We start from the raw sequence: 19,182 nt of genomic DNA on the forward strand, positions 1-19,182 counted from the left end.
TCATTCGCTCGCAAATGCCTGCATGCATGCATTCATTCGTTCGCTCGTTCATTTATTCATTCATTCGTTCGTTCGTTCATTCATTCATTCTTTCATGCATTCATTCATTCATTCGTGCATTCATTCATTCGCTCGTAAATGCAAGCATGCATGCATTCATTTATTCGTTCGTTCGTTCATGCATTCATGCATTCATTCGTTCATTCATTCTTTCGTTCATTCGTTCATGCATTCATTCATTCATTCGTTTGTTCATTCGTTCATTCGTTCATTCATTCATTCATTCATTCGTTCGTTCATTCATTCATCCCTTCATTCGTTCGTTCATTCGTTCATGCATTCATTCATTCGTTCATGCATTCATTCCTTCATTCGTTCATGCATTCATTCATTCATTCGTTCGTTCATTCATTCCCTCATTCGTTCATTCATTCGTTCATGCATCCATTCCTTCCTTCTCTATTTATTTATTTATTTATTTATTTTACTTGTACATATCTATCCTGTTTATTTTATTTTGTTAATATGTTTGGTTTTGTTCTCTTTCTCCGCCTTCTAGACTGTTAGCCCACTGTTGGGTAGGGACTGTCTCTATATGTTGCCAACTTGTACTTCCCAAGCGCTTAGTACGGTGCTCTGCACACAGTAAGCGCTCAATAAATACGATTGATTTATTGATTCATTCATTCATTCGTTCGTTCATTCGTTCATGCATTCATTCCTTCCTTCATTCGTTCGTTTATTAATTCATTCATTCGAGAAGCAGAGTTGCCCAGTGGAAAGAGGCCGGCCTTGGGAGTCAGAAGGTCATGGGTTCTAATCCCACCACTGCCAATGGTACAACCTGATCACCTTGTATCCCTCCCAGCGCTTAGAACAGTGCTTCACACATAGTAAGTGCTTAACTTAATACCAACATTATTATTATTATTACCATCAGCTGTGTGACTTTGGGCTAGTCACTTCCCTAGGCCTCAGTTCCCTCACCTGTAAAATGGGGATGAAGACTGGGAGCCCCCCCGTGGGACAACCTGATCACCTTGTAACCTCCCCAGCGCTTAGAACAGTGCTTTGTACATAGTAAGTGCTTAATAAATGCCATCATCATCATCATCTTTCAATCAATCGTATTGATTGAGCTCTTACTGTGTGCAGAGCATTGGATTATGCGCTTGGAAAGTACAATTCAGCCACAGATAGAGACAATCCCTATCCAACAGCGGGCTCACAGTCTAGAAGGGGGAGACAGACAACAAAACAAGTAGACAGGCATCAATAGCATCAGAATAGATAAATAATAATAATTACGGGATTTGTTAAGCGCTTACTATGTTCAGAGCATTGTTCTAAGTGCTGGGGTAGACACAAGGTAATCAGGTTGTTCCTTGGTCTGCTCTTTAATTGAACCTCTGGGCTTCTGGGCACCAAGCTCAGATCGACAGCCCCAAACCTGCATCTCCATCCTCCTCGAATCTGGGCCACAAAGGACCGATTCCATTGTTTTGTACAGCGGGACTAATTAAAGTCTGATTTCCCCATCCCATCCCTCGGGACTTCCTCTCGTCCCAGGTTTCCCAGAGCCCTGAACTCTAGAAAAGCAAAGGACCCGCTCCTCATCCCCTCGACAATATCTTGACACTTGTTACCTATCATCCCCATCTCCCAGTCTCTCAACTCCGATCCAAGCCGATCTCACAGCTCTGCCACCTGTTCCAACATCGCGGGAGACTGGAAGGAAGTCGGTCTTCATTCCCGTGGATTTCCATTCCCCCTCAACTGAATCTCTTCCAGTTTCCATATCCCCGATCCCCGCTTCTACAGATAAGGTCGCTGAGCTAACGGGAGAGGAGGAGATCTGTTGTGAATTACGGATCCCGTTGCCCAATGAGGTCACGGGGGAATAACGGGAGCATCCAGGAAAGCCAGTTCGACGATTCTCCCGTGCTTCCTCGCGGGCCGTGCCGTGAGGTAAGTTCTTTCTGTGCTCTTCTTCTTGGGCCTCGAGTGAGGAGGCAAAAAGACCCTTTCTGCCCGCTCGTCCTGAGGTGCCAGCGAGAGCCTTTCAGTCCAAAAATAAAGGATTAAACGGACGTCGCACTTGGAAACGTACCATGATCCAATCCCATCCACCACCTGTCGTTCTCACTACTCTTTCTCTGACAATGGCAACAGTCTACTTAGAGGGAGCATATTCATTTATTCATTGAATCGTATTTATTGGGGACATACCGCGAGCACTGTTCTAAGTGCTGGGGAAAGTACAATGTAACAATAAACAGACACATTCCCTGCCCACAATGAGCTTACAGTCTAGAGGGTGATAATACATTCCTTGCCCCCCATCTCACTGAATCATTCAAGCAATGGTATTTATCGATTGATTTACCTCCTTCCCCTCCCCACAGCACCTGTATATGTATATATTCATTCATTCATTCATTCAATCGTATTTATTGAGCACTTACTGTGTGCAGAGCACTGTACTTAGCTCTTGGGAAGTACAAATCGGCAACAGAGATGGTCCCTACCCAACAGCGGGCTCACAGTCTAGAAGATAATAATGTTGTTATTTATTAATATATGTATATATATTTGTACGTATTTATCACTCTATTTTATTTGTACATATTTATTCTATTTATTTTATTTTGTTAATATGTTTTGTTTTGTTCTCTGTCTCCCCCTTCTAGACTCTGAGCCCGCCGTTGGGTAGGGACCTTCTCTGTATGTTGCCAACTTGGACTTCCCAAGCGCTTAGTCCAGTGCTCTGCACACAGTAAGCGCTCAATAAATATGATTGAATGAATGAATGAATTTATTGAACGCTTATTGCGGGCGGAGCACTGTGTTATGAGCTTGGGAGAGTACAGTAGAGCAGAGGAGGTAGACGCGTTCCCTGCCCACATGAGCTTACAGTCTAGAGGGGGAGATGGACATTGTTATGAGTAAATGAATTACGGATATGGACAAAAGGGTCGTGGGGTTGAGAGAGGGGTGAATAAACGACGCAAATCCAAGTTCATTCATTCAATGGTATTTATTGAGCGCTTACTGTGTTCAGAGCACTGTACTAAGCGCTTGGGAAGTCCAGGTTGGCAACATATAGAGACGGTCCCTACCCAACAGTGGGCTCACAGTCTAGAAGTTCAGGGGTGATGTCGAGAGGGTGGGAGAAGAGGAAAGGAGGGCTTAGTCGGGGAATAATCCTTCAATAAGGCTTTGAAGGTGGAGAGGGTGGTCGCCTGTCAGACTTAAAGAAGGAGGGTGTTCCACGCCAGCGGCGGGAAGTGGGTGAGAGGACAGAGACGAGATAGACCAGACGGAGATCTCAATCAATCAATCAATCAATTGTATTTATGGAGTGCTTACAGTGCACAGAGCACTGTACTAAGCGCTTCGGAAGTACAAGTTGGCAACAAAGAATAATTCATCCATGCCTCTATCATCCCATCATTCATTCATTCCTTCAATCGCATTTATTCATTCATTCATTCAATCGTATTTATTCAGCACTTACTGTGTGCAAAGCACTGTACTAAGCACTTGGGAAGTACAAGTTGGCAACGTATAGAGATGGTCCCTACCCAACAGCGGGCTCACAGTCTAGAAGGGGGAGACAGACAACAAAACAAAACATATTAACAAAATAAAATAAATAGAATAAATATGTACAAATAAAATAAATAAATAAATAGAGTAATAAATACGTACAAACATATATACATATATACAGGTGGTGTGGGGAGGGGAATTTATTGAGCGCTTACTGTGTGCACAGCATTGTACTAAGTGCTTGGGAAGTACAAGTCGGCAACATAGAGAGACGGTCCCTACCCAACAACGGGCTCACAGTCTAAAAGGGGGAGACAGACAGCAAAACAAAACAAGTAGACAGGTGTGGCTTGGCACTCGTTTATAGTACATTTCTTCTTCCTGAGAAGCAGCGTGGCTCGGTGGAAAGAGCCCGGGCTTGGGAGTCAGAGGTCATGGGTTCAAATCCTGGCACCGCCAACTGTTAGCTGTGTGACTTTGGGCAAGCCACTTAATTTCTGTGGGTTCAGTTACCTCATCTGTAAAATGGGGATTAAAACTGTAAGCCCCCCGTGGGACAACTTGATTCCCTTGTAACCTCCCCAGTGCTTAGAACAGTGCTTTGCACATAGTAAGTGCTTAACAAATACCATCATTATTATTATTATTCATTACTAATTTTTAGATGAGTTTTATGTATGCGTTGATTCCTATTCCTAATGTGCAAATTCAGGTTCTGTCTGTCTCATTCACTGTCTTACGAACTCTCAAGGATAGGAATCACTTCTGTTGCTGCCAGATTCCTCTGGTGCTGAAAAATACCTTGTAATAATAATAGTAATGATAATAATGATAATGATAATAATAATAATAATAATATTTAAGTGCTTACCATGTGCGTAATAATAATAATGGCATTTATTAAGCGCTTACTATGTGCAAAGCACTGTTCTAAGTGCTGGGGGGATACAAGGTGAACAGGTTGTCCCACGTGGGGCTCACAGTCTTCATCCCCATTTTGCAGATGAGGGAAATGAGGCTCAGAGTAATTAAGTGACATGCCCAAGATCACACAGCAGACATGTGGTGGAGCCGGGATTAGAACCCATGACCTCTGGCTCCCAAGCCCGGGCTCTTCCCACTGAGCCACGCTGCTTCTGTACTAAGTGATTGTGAGAGTAAAATACAACAATAAACAGACACATTCCCTGCCCAAATGAGTTTACAGTCTAGTGGGGGAGGCAGACATTAGTATAAATAAATACAAATAAATACATTACAAATATGTACATGAATGCTGTGGGAGTATTACTAGTAGTAGTATTAATAGTAGTAGCAGTAATGGTAGTAATAATAATAATGGCATTTATTAAGCGCTTACTATGTGCAAAGCACTGTTCTAAACACTGGGGAGGTTACAAGGTGATCAGATTGTCCCACAGGGGGCTCACAGTCTTAATCCTCATTTTACAGATGAGGTAACTGGTGCCCAGAGAAGTGAAGTGTCTTGCCCAAAGTAACACAGCTGACGATTGGTAGACCGGGGATTTGAACGCATGACCTCTGACTCCAAAGCCTGTGCTCTTTCCACTGAGCCACGTTGCTTCATAACCCATTTCCTCTTGGGAAACCCAGCAACAATTTGTCCAAGTCTCATTGGACATTACCCCAGCGTTTAGAACAATGCTTGGCACATAGTAAGCGCTTAACAAATGCCATTATTATTATTGCTAATTGTTATTATTTTTGTATTTGTTAAGCGCTTACTATGAGTCAAGAACTGTTTTAAACGTTGGGATAGATACAGGTTAATCAGGTTAGACCCAATCCCTGACCCTCATGGGGGCTCACAGTCTTAATCCCCATTTTAGAGATTAAAATCTAGAAAAGTCTAGGAAGCAGCATGGCTTAGGGGAAAGAGCCCGGGCTCGGGAGTCCGAGGTCTTTGGTTCTCATCCCCGCTCCGCCACTTATCAACTGTGCGACTTTGGGCAAGTCACTTCGCTTCTCTGGGCCTCAGTTACCTCTTCTGGAAAATGGGGATGAAGTCTGTGAGCCCCACGTGAGACACCCTGATTACCTCGTATCTATCCCGGGGCTTAGAACAGAGCTCGGCACATAGTAAGCGCTTAATACAAACCATCATCATTATTATTATTACAGATGAGGCAACTGAGGCATAAAGGAAGTGAAGTGACTTGCCCAGGGTCACCCAGAAGACAGGTGGCACAGCAGGATTAGAATCCAGGTCCTCTAACTCCTTCCACTGACTGTTTCATGCTCAAATATTATTGATTGACTGACCTGCATCTCTGGCTCTTTCCACAGTCACTCAAGGAAGACTCTGGGCACAGTTTGGGGGAAACCATGTCCCAGTAGAGGGAAAAATGGATTTGTACAGCCTTGATCTTCTTAAGATACACAAATCATCCGAGTCTTAGAATCCCTCTGGAAATGACTAGACGATACTAGACTGCAAGCTCACCGTAGGCAGGGAATGTGCCTATTTTATTGTTACAGTGTACTCTCACAAGCGCTTAGTACAGGGCTCTTCACGCAGTAAGCGCTCCAAAAATAAGTTCTCTGGCTCTTTCCACAGTCACTCAAGGAAGACTCTGGGTACAGTTTGGGGGAAAACATGTCCCTGTAGAGAAAAAATGGATTTGTACAGCCTTGATCTTGTTAAGATACCCATATCATCCGGGTCTTAGACTCCCTCTAGCCATGACTAGACGATACTAGACTGCAAGCTCACCGTGGGCAGGGAATGTGCCTATTTTCTTGTTACAGTGTATTCTCACAAGCGCTTAGTAGAGGGCTCTGCACGCAGTAAGCGCTCCGTAAATAAGTTGATTGTTTGAGCCACTAATCATCTGATTTGGCAGCGATCACGTATGTATTTTGCGAGCCGCTGACGAGACCGTTTAACGGTGCCGATCCGTCCCATTTTCCTTCCAGGACAATCGCACGGCGCTGAGGGAATTCCTGCTCCTGGGATTCTCGGAGGTCCGGGAGCTGCAGCTGGTCCAGGCCGCATTGTTCCTCCTGGTCTACCTGACGGCCCTGATGGGGAATCTCCTCATCGTCGCCGTCACTGTCCTTGACCGGCGCCTCCACACCCCCATGTACTTCTTCCTCGGGAACCTGTCCCTCCTCGACATCGGCCTCATCTCCGTCACCGTCCCCAAATCCATCCACAACTCCCTGACGGACCAACGGTCCATCTATTATTGGGGCTGTGTGGCTCAAGTATTTTTGGTGGTCCTGTTTTCCGGGTCCGAGCTGTTACTCCTCACGGCGATGTCCTACGACCGCTATGCGGCCATCTGCCTCCCCCTGCGCTACGGGCTCATCATGGACCGAGAGGCCCGTGGGATGATGGCGGCCGCCTCCTGGCTCGTCGCGGGGCTCTTCGGGGCGATATACACAGCAGGGACATTCTCTTTGGGCTTCTGCGGACTCCTCGAGGTCCAGCAGTTCTTCTGTGATGTCCATTCCCTCCGGAAGATCTCTTGTTCTGGGTCGCCCGTCGTCATCGATACCAGTGTCGCTGTTGGCGGCATCTTTTCTTACAGCTCTTTCATCTCCATCGCGGTCTCGTACGCACGCATTTTCCGGGCCGTGCTGAGGATGCCGGCCGCCGAGGGCCGGGCCAAAGCCTTCTCGACCTGCTTTCCCCATCTCGTCGTCGTGATTTTATTCGTAGCCAATGGAACCTTCACCTACCTCAAGCCCGTGTCTGACTCCCCCTCGGCCCTGGACCTGCTGGTATCCATGTCCTACACCGTGGTTCCCCCCCTTCTAAACCCCCTCATCTACAGCCTGAGGAACCGGGACGTGATGGCGGCCCTGGGGAGGGTTTTCGGGGGGTGTCCATTTCTCCAGAATAAAGCCCCCCTCCATCTGCCCTGCCAGCGGCCCCCTGAGGCGTTTCCTAACCCCCTCCCCCTGTGCTGATCTCCCCCGCATCTCTTCTCTCCCTCCTCACCCTTCACCAACTTCCCAGCTTCCCCACCCTTCCCTGACCACAGTGGCCATTCTTTTCTTTTTTTATGGTACTGTTAAGCACTTACTAACCACTACTAATGATAATAATGGCATCTGTTAAGGGCTTACAACGTGCAGAGCACTGTTCTAAGCGCTGAGGAGGTTACAAGGTGATCAGGTTGTCCCACGGGGGGCTTAGACCAGGGCTTTGCACATAGTGAGCGCTTAATAAATGCCATTATTGTTATTAGTATTATCCCCATTTTACAGATGAGGTAACTGAGGTGCAGAGAAGTTAAGGGACTAGGTACCAGGCGCTTTTCTAAATTCTAGGGAAGATATGAGCTAATCAGATCAGACACAGTCCGTGACCCACAAGAGCTCACTGCCTTAATCCCCATTTTCATGTATATATGTATATATGTTTGTATATAGTTATTACTCTATTTATTTATTTTGCTTGTACATATTTATTCTATTTATTTGATTTTGTTAATATGTTTTGTTTCGTTGTATGTCTCCCCCTTCTAGACTGTGAGCCCGCTGTTGGGTAGGGACCATCTCTATATGTTGCCAACTTGTACTTCCCAAGCGCTTAGTCCAGTGCTCTGCACACAGTAAGCGCTCAATAAATACGATTGAATGAATGAATGAGGCCCAGAGAAGTGAAGTGACTTGCCCAAAGTCACCCAGCTGACAATTGGCAGAGCCAGGATTTGAACCCATGACCTCGGACTCCAAAGCCCAGGCTCTTTCCACTGAGCCACGCTGCTTCTCAATAATAATGGCATTTATTAAGTGCTTACTATGCTCCAAGCACCGTTCTGAGAGCTGGGGTAGTTACAAGGTGATCAGGTAGTCCCCCGTGGGGCTCACAGTCTTACTCCCCATTTTACCGATGAGGTCACTGAGGCCCAGAGAAGTGAAGTGACTTGACCAAAGTCACACAGCTGATAAGTGGCGGAGCCGGGGTTAGAACCCACGACCTCTGACTCCCAAGCCTGGGCTCTTTCCACTCAGCCACGCTGCTTCTCTACTTGTAGACAAGAAGCTTGTGTGGGCAGGGAATGTGTCTGTTATATTGTTATACGGTAATAATAATAATGATAATGTTGGTATTTGTTAAGCACTTACAATGTGCCCAGCACTGTTCTAAGCGCTAGGGAGGTTAAAAGGTGATCAGGTTGTCCCACGGGGAACTCACTCAATTTTAATCCCTATTTTATTCATTCATTCAGTCGTTTTTATTGAACGCTTACTGCGTGCAGAGCACTGTACTAAGCGCTTGGGAAGTACAAGTTGGCAACATATAGAGGTGGTCCCTACCCAACAGCGGGCTCACAGTCTACTTTACAGATGGGGCAACTAAGGCCCAGAGAAGTGAAGTGACTTGCCCCAAGTCACACAGCTGACAGTTGGCAGAGCTGGGATTTGAACCCATGATCTCTGACTCCAAAGCCCGGGCTCTTTCCACTGAGCCACGCTGCTTCTCCCAAGAGCTTAGTACAGTGTTTTGCACATAGTATGCGCTGAGAAGCAGTGTGGCTCAGTGGAAAAAGCCCAGGCTTTGGAGTCAGAGGTCATGGGTTCAAATCCTGGCTCTGCCCATTGTCAGCTGTGTGACTTTGGGCAAGTCACTAAACTTCTCTGGGCCTCAGTTCCCTCATCTGTAAAACGGGGATTAAGACTGTGAGCCCCCCGTGGGACAACCTGATCACCTTGTAACCTCCCCAGCGCTTAGAACAGTGCTTTGCACAGAGTAAGCGCTTAATAAATGCCATCATCATTATTATTATTATTTATGTACACATTTATAATTCTATTTATTTATATCAATAGAAGCAGCGTGGCTCAGTGACAAGAGTCCGGGCTCTGGAGTCAGAGATCATGGGTTCAAATCCCGGCTCTGCCAATTGTCAGCTGGCTGACTTTGGGCAAGTCACTTCACTTCTCTGGGCCTCAGTTCCCTCATCTGGAAAATGGGGATGACGAAATGAGCCCCTCGTGGGACACCCTGATCACCATGGCACCTCCCAGGCGCTTAGAACAATGCTTTGCACATAGTAAGCACTTAATAAATCCCATTATTTTTATTATTATCTATGTACACATTTATAATTCTATTTATTTATATCAATAGAAGCAGCGTGGCTCAGTGGAAAGAGCTCGGGCTTTGGAGTCAGAGATCATGGGTTCAAATCCTGGCTCCGCGAATTGTTAGCTGTGTGACTTTGGGCAAGTCACTTGACTTCTCTGGGCCTCAGTTCCCTCATCTGTAAAATGGGGATTAGGATTGTGAGCCCCTCATGGGACAACCTGATCACCTTGTAACCTCCCCAGCGTTTAGAACAGTGCTTTGCACATAGTAAGCACATAATAAATGTCATTATTATTATTATTATTATTACTGAAGATGGCCACCAGGAGAAGTGCCTAGCGGGGAGAGAGCGTGCCTGAGAGTCAGAAGGACTTGGGTTCTAATCCTGACTCCATCACTTGTCTGCTGGGTGACTGTGGGCAAGTCACTTCACTTCTCTGGGCCTCAGTTCCCTCAACTGCAAAATGGGGGTGTAGACTGTGGGCCCCAAGTGGGACAGAGACTGTGCCCAACCTGATGACTTTGAATCTACCCCAGTGCTAGGTACAAAGCCTGGAACGTAGTAAGCGCTTAACAAATACCGTAAAAAAAAACCGTCCGGGCTGCCTGACTGGTTTGGTCCATGGAAACGAAGGTCTCCTGCTTACCACGCTTAGTTCATTCATTCAGTCATATTTATTGAGCGCTTACTGCGTGCAGAGCACTGTACTAAGCGCTTGGGAAGTCCAATTTGGCAACAGAGACAATCCCCACCCAACAACCATCTTGATATATTTCTCCTCCCAAGCATCATGTAGAAGGAATAATCAATCAATCAATCAATCATATTTATGGAGTTGTTACTACGTGCAGAGCACTGTACTAAGCATTTGGGAGAACACAATGCAACAGAATTAGCACTTTCCCTGCCCACAACGAGCTTAGGGTCTAGTTAATAGTAATAATAATAATGATGATGGCATTTATTAAGCACTTACTATGTGCAACGCACGGTTCTAAGTGCTGGGGAGGTTACAAGGTGATCAGCTTGCGCCACGGGGGACTCACAGTCTTCAACCCCATTTTACAGATGAGGGAACTGAGGCACAGAGAAGTTAAATCACATTACTAACCTTCATATATCTTCAGGGAGTCAGGAATAGACAATCAATCAGTCCATCAATCAATAGGATTTGTGGGCGCTTACTATGTGCCGAACACCCGACTCAAGTTTTGGGAGAATATACTACAATAAAATTAGCAGGCATTTTCTCTGCCCTCAACCCATGGAGAGATTCCTCCTCTCTTAGATTCCTCTTCTGATCGGGACGGGAAACTGGGTCGGCTCGATTTATCCCGCATAAATCTGTGCGGGAACAGGAGAAATTTCCCATTTCCGCCCCTCTCACCAGTTCCCTGCTCCTCTCCGGAGTCACCAGGACCGTCCTGGGCTGAGAGAGAGGGTCACGCCAACCTCATTGTTCATTTATTCGTTAGTCCATTGTATTTATTGAGGGTTTAATGGGTGCAAAGCAACGTACTAAGCGCTTGGGAGAGTACAATTTACCAATAAACAGACCCATTCCTTGCCCACAACGAGTTTACAGTTCTGATACAGCCTTGTGTCTATGACAGCACTTATCAACGGTTCTTGGGACATACTAAGTGCTTAGCAAGTAGCAAATTTATTTTTGTCTCGTCGGTCCTGGACATTGGTGGGGGTGACAGGAAGGTCTGGGCGAGGCGTGGAGGATATCAGGATCCTCCCTCCCCGTCTCGGCTCTCCGGCTGGCCGCGCCGTCCCCTCAGACGATGGCCGGGTTATTTCCTGGGAGATTCCCAGTGGGAGGACGGGCCCGGGGCTCCGCTGAGACGGCCGACCGTCCGCGAATCCCAGAAGACCGGGATCGTGGGCTCCCTGTAGTCCCAGCCCTCGCAACCTAAATAACTGCCCATTCCCATGAGGTTCCCACTCCGGGACTCCTTCTTAGGACCGCCTAATCATCATTTCCTTTCCGGGATTAATTAAAACCCGGGAGACTTGAACCTCATTTCGCGCCAGGAATTAGGACCATCTGAATATCTCAGCAGAAGCAGCGTTGTTTAATGTCAACTTAGACTTCCCAAGCGCTTAGTACAGTGCTCAATAAATACGATTGAATGAATAAATGGAAAGAGCCCGGGCCTAGACGTCAGAGGACCTGGGTTCTAATTCCGGCTCCACTGCTGGTTTGCTGTGGGACCTTGGGCAAGTCGCTTCACTTCCCTGTGCCTCAGTTCCCCTCCCCTGAAAAATGGGGATTCAATATCTGTTTTCCCTTTTAGTGCAAGCCCCATGTAGGATCTGATTATTTCAGATCTACCCCAGTGCTTAATATAGTGCTTAGCACATAGTAAGCACTTAACAAATACCATTTAAAAAAACGGGGGGAGGGTAGAGTTGAGTCAGAGGTCATGGGTTCAAATCCTGACTCCACCAATTGTCAGCTGTGTGACCTTGGGTAAGTCACTTCACTTCTCTGGACCCCACTTACCTCATCTGTAAAATGGGGATGAAGACTGTGAGCCCCATGTGGGATGACCTGATCACCTGGGAACCTCCCCAGTGCTTAGAACAGTGCTTTGCACATAGTAAGCACTTAATAAATGCCATTATTATTATTATTATTAGAGGAGGGAAGCAGGGAATGGTTGGAGGAATGAAAGCAAAGTGGGCAGTAGGGCAGGAGATGGACACTGTATGACCTCCCCTAACTTTATTGCAAACTCTGGTGGCAAGCATGACAATGCTGCTACTACTACTACTACTACTACTACTACTACTAATAATAATAATAGTGGCATTTATTAAGAGCTTACTAGGTGCCAAACACTGTTCTAAGCTCTGGGGAGGTTCCAAGGTTATCAGGTTGCCCCATGGGGGGCTCACAGTCTTCATCCCCATTTGACAGATGAGGTCACTGGGGCCCAGAGAAGTTAATTGACTTGCTCAAAGTCACATTGCTGACAATGGGCAGAACCAGGATTCGAACCCATGACCTCTGACTCCAAAGCCCAGGCTCTTTCCACTGAGCCACGCTGCTTCTCTAGACCACTCCGTCCAAACCGCTGCCCTGCTGGTTCAATCTCTCATCCTATCCCTACTGGATGACTGCATCGGCCTCCTCTCCTATCTCCCATCCTCCTGTCTCTCCCCACTTCAGTCTATACTTCACGCTGCTCCCTGGATCATCTCTGTGCAGAAACGCTCTGGGCATGTTACTCCCCTCCTCAAAGATCTCCAGTGGCTACCAATCAACCTAGGCATCAGGCAAAAACTCCTCACTCTCGGCTTCAAGGCTGTCCATCACCTCACCCCCTCCTACCTCACCTCCCTTCTCTCCTTCTCCAGCCCAGCCCGCACCCTCTGCTCCTCTGCCGCTCACCTCCTCACCGTGCCTCGTTCTCTCCCGTCCTGCCGTCGACCCCCGGCCCACATCCTCCTCCGGCCTGGAATGCCCTCCCTCCCCACATCGGCCAAACTACCTCTCTTCCTCCCTTCAAAGCCCTACTGAGGGCTCACCTCCTCCAGGAGGCCTTCCCACACTGAGCCCCCTTTTTCCTCTCCTCCTCCCCATCCCCCCTGCCCTACCTCCTTCCCCTCCCCACAGCACCTGTATATGTTTGTACAGATTTATCACTCTATTTATTTTACTTGTACATATTTACTATTCTATTTATTTTATTTTGTTAATATGTTTTATTTTGTTGTCTGCCTCCCCCATCTAGACTGTGAGCCCGCTGTTGGGTAGGGACCGTCTCTATATTTTTGCCAACTTGGACTTCCCAAGCGCTTAGTCCGATGTTTTGCACAGTAAGCGCTCAATAAATACAACTGAATGAATGAATGCATGAATGAATCACTCGGAGAAAAACATAGGACAAGTGAAATTGTTAGGTTGCATCGGACCTCTCGGGTTCCTCTTTCTTCTGCCTCTGGCCTGGAATGAAGACAAGCACTCAAACCGATTTATTCTCCTGGGGACGTTTCCTGTTCTTAAATGTTTTTGAGGATTGAGATACTGCAACTCCTCTTATTTATCTAGTCACACTAGCCTATCTGCCCTGGAAGCCCTCTGGCTTCGTGTCTGGCAGACCCCCACTCTCCTCTCCCCAATAAACACGAAGCAGCAGGGTGACTAAAAGACAGGCAGATGCAGAGAAACAGAGGCAGGGAGACAGAAGCACAGAGACCAAACAAAATTCAAGGAGATATCTAGCCCGGGGGACGGAGTTTTAATTCTAGCTCTGCCACCGGCTTGCAGTGTGACCGGCTGTGAGACCTTGGGCCAGTCACATAACTCCTCTGGCCTCAGTTCCTTCATTTGCAAATAGTGATTAATGACATTTTCTCCCTGCTACATAAACTGCGAGCCCCATGTGGGAAAGGGTCTACGTCCAATCTGATTATTCAAGAAGCAGCGTGGCTTGGGAGTCAGAGGTCGTGGATTCTAATCCCGCCTCTGCCACTTGTCTGCTGTGTGACCTTGGGTGAGCCACTTCTCTGTGCCTCAGTTCCCTCATCTATAAAATGGGGATTAAGACTGTGAGTCCCACGTGGGACAACCTGATTACCCTGTAACAATAATAATAATAATATTGATGGCATTTGTTTAGCGCTTACTAGGAGAAGCAGCGTGGCTCAGTGGAAAGAGCACGGGTTTTGGAGTCAGAGGTCATGGGTTCTAATCCCGGCTCCGGCGCCTGTCAGCCGTGTGACCTTGGGCAAGTCACTTAGCTTCTCTGGGCCTCAGTTACTTCATCTGCAAAATGGGGATGAAGACCGACAACCTGATCACCTTGTATTCTCCCCAGCGCTTAGAACAGTGCTTTGCACAGAGTAAGCGCTTAACAAGTGCCACCGTTATCATTATGACTGTTACTACTACTGCCGTTGCTACTTCGACTAACGACCTGCGGAGAGAGAGAAACAGAAGGCCCAAGACAAGAAACTCAAAGAAATATAAATCAAAAGCCCTAGAAACCCTGAAAAATTGAGAAGGGTAGAGGCATTAAGACAGAGCAATGGAGGAGAAGAGTGAAGTTTGAGACAGAACCAAAGGCAGAAACACCAAGATCATCAGAAGGGCGAATATGGAGATGGGTGGAAAGGGAGCACTTAGAACAGTGCTTTGCACATAGTAAGCGCTTAATAAATGCCATTATTATTATTATTATTATTATTATTATTATTATTATTATTATTAAAGAAAACAAATGGAAAGGGAGAGGGGGGGAAAGAAAGGGAGATAGGTGTAGAGAGACGGAGAGACAGCAAAGAAGCACCTTGTATCCCCTCACCGTGCTTTGCATTCATTCATTCAGTCAGTCAGTCATATTTATTGAGCGCTTACTGTGTGCAGAGCACTGCACTAAGCGCTTGGAAAGTCCAAATTGGCAACATATAGAGACGGTCCCTACCCGACAGTGGGCCCACAGTCTAGAAGGGGGAGACAGAGAACAAAACAAAACATGTTAACAAAATAAAAGGAAGCGTTTAACAAATACCATCATTATTATTATTATTCCATCTCGCCTCTAAAGACTGCCCTTCGCCGTTCTTCAGACTCACCGGGATGGGCCGGGAGGCCGGGAGGGGCCTCTCTCTGGTGGCCCCTCTCGGCTGGACTCGGCTGCCCCGGGCCCGATGCCCTTCCCATCTGTGTCCGGGATGCTCCCGGATGATCCCAGAACGCTCTGCCGCAGGCAGCGGGTATTTCTGCTCCATCTGCCCTCCCTCACAGAGGCTGAAATACCCCGCCATCCAGCCCGGCTCTGGGGACAGAAGGGAGGGGTCCCTCTGGGAGGCCCCGCTCGGTTGTCCCGCAGGAACCCAGCCGGCGTGCAGAGCAGCGGCTGGACCTGGTGTATCGATGGTGGGGCGGGGAATCAGGACTCCTGGGTTCTGATACCAAGGAAGCAGCCTGTCTGCTTCTCCGCGCCTCAGTTCCCTCAACTGCAAAATGGGGATTAATTGAGCCCCATTTGGAACCATTTGCTGCTTTCAAGGCCCTACTGAGAGCTCACCTCCTCCAGGAGGCCTTCCCCTCCTTCCTCTCCCCCTCTCCATCCCCCCCCCGCCTTACCTCCTTCCCTTCCCCAGAGCGCGTGTATGTATGTATATATGTTTGTACAGATTTATTACTCTATTTATTTTACTTGTATATATCTATTCTATCTATTTTATTCTGTTAATATGTTTTGTTTTGTTCTCTGTCTTCCCCCTTCTAGACGGTGAGCCCACCGTGGGTAGGAACTGTCTCTATGTCGCCAAATTGTACTTCCCAAGCTCTTTGTACAGTGCTCTGCACACAGGAAGCGCTCAATAAATATGATTGAACGAATGAATGAATGAATGTCCAGACCAGCACATAGTAAAGTGTCTGGCACATAGTAAGCACCTAATAACTACCACAAATATTATTCCTTCATTCAATCGTATTTATTGAGCGCTTCCTGTGTGCAGAGCACTGGACTAAGCGCTTGGGAAGTCCACGTCGGCAACATCTGGAGACGGTCCCTACCCGACAACAGGCTCACAGTCTTGAAGGTTTGACAGACGACAAAACAAAACATGGAGATGGGTGTCAAATGATGATAATATTATCACAATCATCCCAGACTAAGAATCCCTTTTCCTCAGCTCCCTCTCCTATGGGGCTCCCAGTCTTAATCCCCATTTTACAGATGAGGCGACTGAGGCACAGGGAAGTGAAGCGACTTGCCCAAGGTCGCACGGCAGAAAAGTGGCAGAGCAGCTCCTTTCGATTCCCAGACCCGGGCTCTACCCACTAGGCCGTGCTTCTTCTCTTTTCCCATCACTTGGTACTGTACTTGAAACCTAGTAAGCACTTTAATAATAATAATAAGGATGGCATTTATTAAGCGCTTACTCTGTGCAAAGCACTGTTCTAAGCGTGGGGGAGGTTACAAGGTGATCAGGCTGTCCCACGGGGGGGCTCACCGTCTTCATCCCCATTTTTCCGATGAGGTCACAGAGGCCCAGAGAAGTGAAGTGACTTGCCCAAAGTCACACAGCAGACACGTGAGGGAGTCAGGATTAGAACCCATGACCTCTGACTCCCAAGCCCGGCCTCTTTCCACTGAGCCACGCTGCTTCTCCTTAGTACTTTAGTACCCTTAAACAAAATTTAAGGTTATAGTCTTTCCCTCTAGTTCCTGCTTTCTCCCTGGGCAATTGTGACCCAAATCTGTTCTCTCTGGTGCTGTAATGGCCTCTGATTGTGGCCCACTTCCTGTAGCAATGATTTCTGGGTAATCTTCCTCCTCTAGACCCCTTCCCCCGGCTGCCCTGTCTTTGTGGTACCACCACTAGCCCCACGGCCGCCTCTCACCATCCTCTGACCCTTGGTCTCCGGGATCTGCCCATCGCCCTCCTCCGTCTTCTCTGTCTTTCCCGTCAGACCCTCTGAGGTCTGTGGCTTCCAGTCCCCGTGCATTGTTGGGGATTGGGACGGCAGTCAATCAATCGATCAGTTGATGGGCTTTTATTGAACGCTTACTGTTTGCAGAGCACTGTACTAAGCACTTGAGAGGGTACAACGAAAAGGAGTTGGTTGACATAATACTCGATCAATAAATCAATCAATCAATCGCATTTATTGAGCGCTTACTTTGTTCCGAGCACAGTACTAAGCGCTTGGGAAGTACAAGTTGGCAACATATAGAGACGGTCCCTACCCAACAGTGGGCTCAGAGTCTAGAAGGGGGAGACAGAGGACACAACAAAACATATTAACAAAATAAAATAAATAGAATAGATATGTACAAGTAAAATAAATGAATAAATAGAGTAATAAATCCGTACAAACATATATACATATATACAGGTGCTGTGGGGAAGGGAAGGAGGTAAGGCGGGGGGGGATGGAGAGGGGGAGGAGAGGGAGAGGAAGGAGGGGTCTCAGTCTGGGAAGGCCTCCTGGAGGAGGTGAGCTCTTAGTAGGGCCTTGAAGGGAGGAAGAGAGCTAGCTTGACGGATGTGGGGAGGGAGGGCATTCCAGGCCAGGGGGAAGACGTGGGCCGGGGTTCGACGGCGGGACAGGCGAGAACTAGGCCCGGGGAGGAGATTAGCGGCAGAGGAGTGGAGGGTGCTTGCAGGGCTGTAGAAGGAGAGAAGGGAGGTGAGGTAGGAGGGGGCGAGGTGTTGGAGAGCCTTGAAGCCGAGGGCGAGGAGTTTCTGCCTGATGCGTAGGTTGATTGATAGCCACTGGAGATTTTTGAGGAGGGGAGTAACATGCCCAGAGCGTTTCTGGACAAAGACAATCCGGGCAGCGGCGTGAAGTATGGCTTGAAGTGGGGAGAGACAAGAGGATGGAGAGGAGGCTGATACAGTAGCCCAGACGGGATAGGATGAGAGCTTGAACCAGCAGGGTAGCGGTTTGGATGGAGAGGAAAGGGCAGATCTTGGCGATGTTGCGGAGCTGAGACTGGCAGGTTTTGGTGACGGCTTGGATGTGAGGGGTGAACGAGAGAGCGGAGTCGAGGATGACACCAAGGTTGTGGGCTCATGAGACGGGAAGGATGGCAGTGCCGTCAACAGTGATGGGAACATCAGGGAGAGGGCAGGGTTTGGGAGGGAAGACAAGGAGTTCAGTCTTGGACATGTTGAGTTTTGGGTGGCCGGCAGACATCCAGATGGAGATGTCCTGAAGGCAGGAGGAGATGCGAGCCTGGAGGGAGGGAGAGAGAGCAAGGGCAGAGATGTGGATTTGGGTGTCATCAGCGTAGAGATGATAGTTGAAGCTGTGGGAGCGAATGAGGTCACCAAAGTAGTGAGTGTAGATCGAGAACAGAAGGGGACCAAGAACTGAATCTTGAGGAACCCCTACAGTAAGGGGATGGGAGGGGGAGGAGGAGCCTGCAAAGGAGACTGAGAATGAACGACCGGAGAGATAAGAGGAGAACCAGGAGAGGACGGAGTCTGTGAAGCCAAGGTTGGATAGTGTGTTGAGGAGAAGTGGGTGGTCTACAGTGTCGAAGGCAGCTGAGAGGTCGAGGAGGATTAGGATAGAGTAGGAGCCGTTGGATTTGGCAAGCAGGAGGTCATTGGTGACCTTTGAGAGGGCAGTTTCCGTGGAATGTAGGGGATGGAAGCCAAATTGGAGGGGGTCGAGGAGGGAGTTGGTGTTGAGGAATTCGAGGTAGCGCATGTAGACGACTCGTTCAAGGAGTTTGGAAAGGAATGGTAGGAGGGAGATGGGGCGATATCTGGAGGTGAGGTGGGGTCAAGAGAGGGTTTTTTTAGGATGGGAGAGACATGGACGTGTTTGAAGGCAGAGGGGAAGGGACCAGTGGAGAGTGAGCGGTTGAAGATGGAAGTTAAGGAGGGGAAAAGGGACGGAGCGAGAGATTTCATGAGATGAGAGTGAATGGGGTCAGAAGCACAGGTGGCCGGAGTAGCACTTGAGAGGAGGGAGGAGAGCTCCTCTGAGGATACTGCTGGGAATAATGGGAGAGTAGCGGAGTGTGTTGAGAGCCGGGGGGTTGGGGAAGTGGGGGGAGTGACTTTGAGGAGGTCAGACCTG

The sequence above is a fragment of the Tachyglossus aculeatus genome, chromosome X3 (assembly GCF_015852505.1).
Source record: "Tachyglossus aculeatus isolate mTacAcu1 chromosome X3, mTacAcu1.pri, whole genome shotgun sequence".
NCBI classification, from domain to species: domain Eukaryota; kingdom Metazoa; phylum Chordata; class Mammalia; order Monotremata; family Tachyglossidae; genus Tachyglossus; species Tachyglossus aculeatus.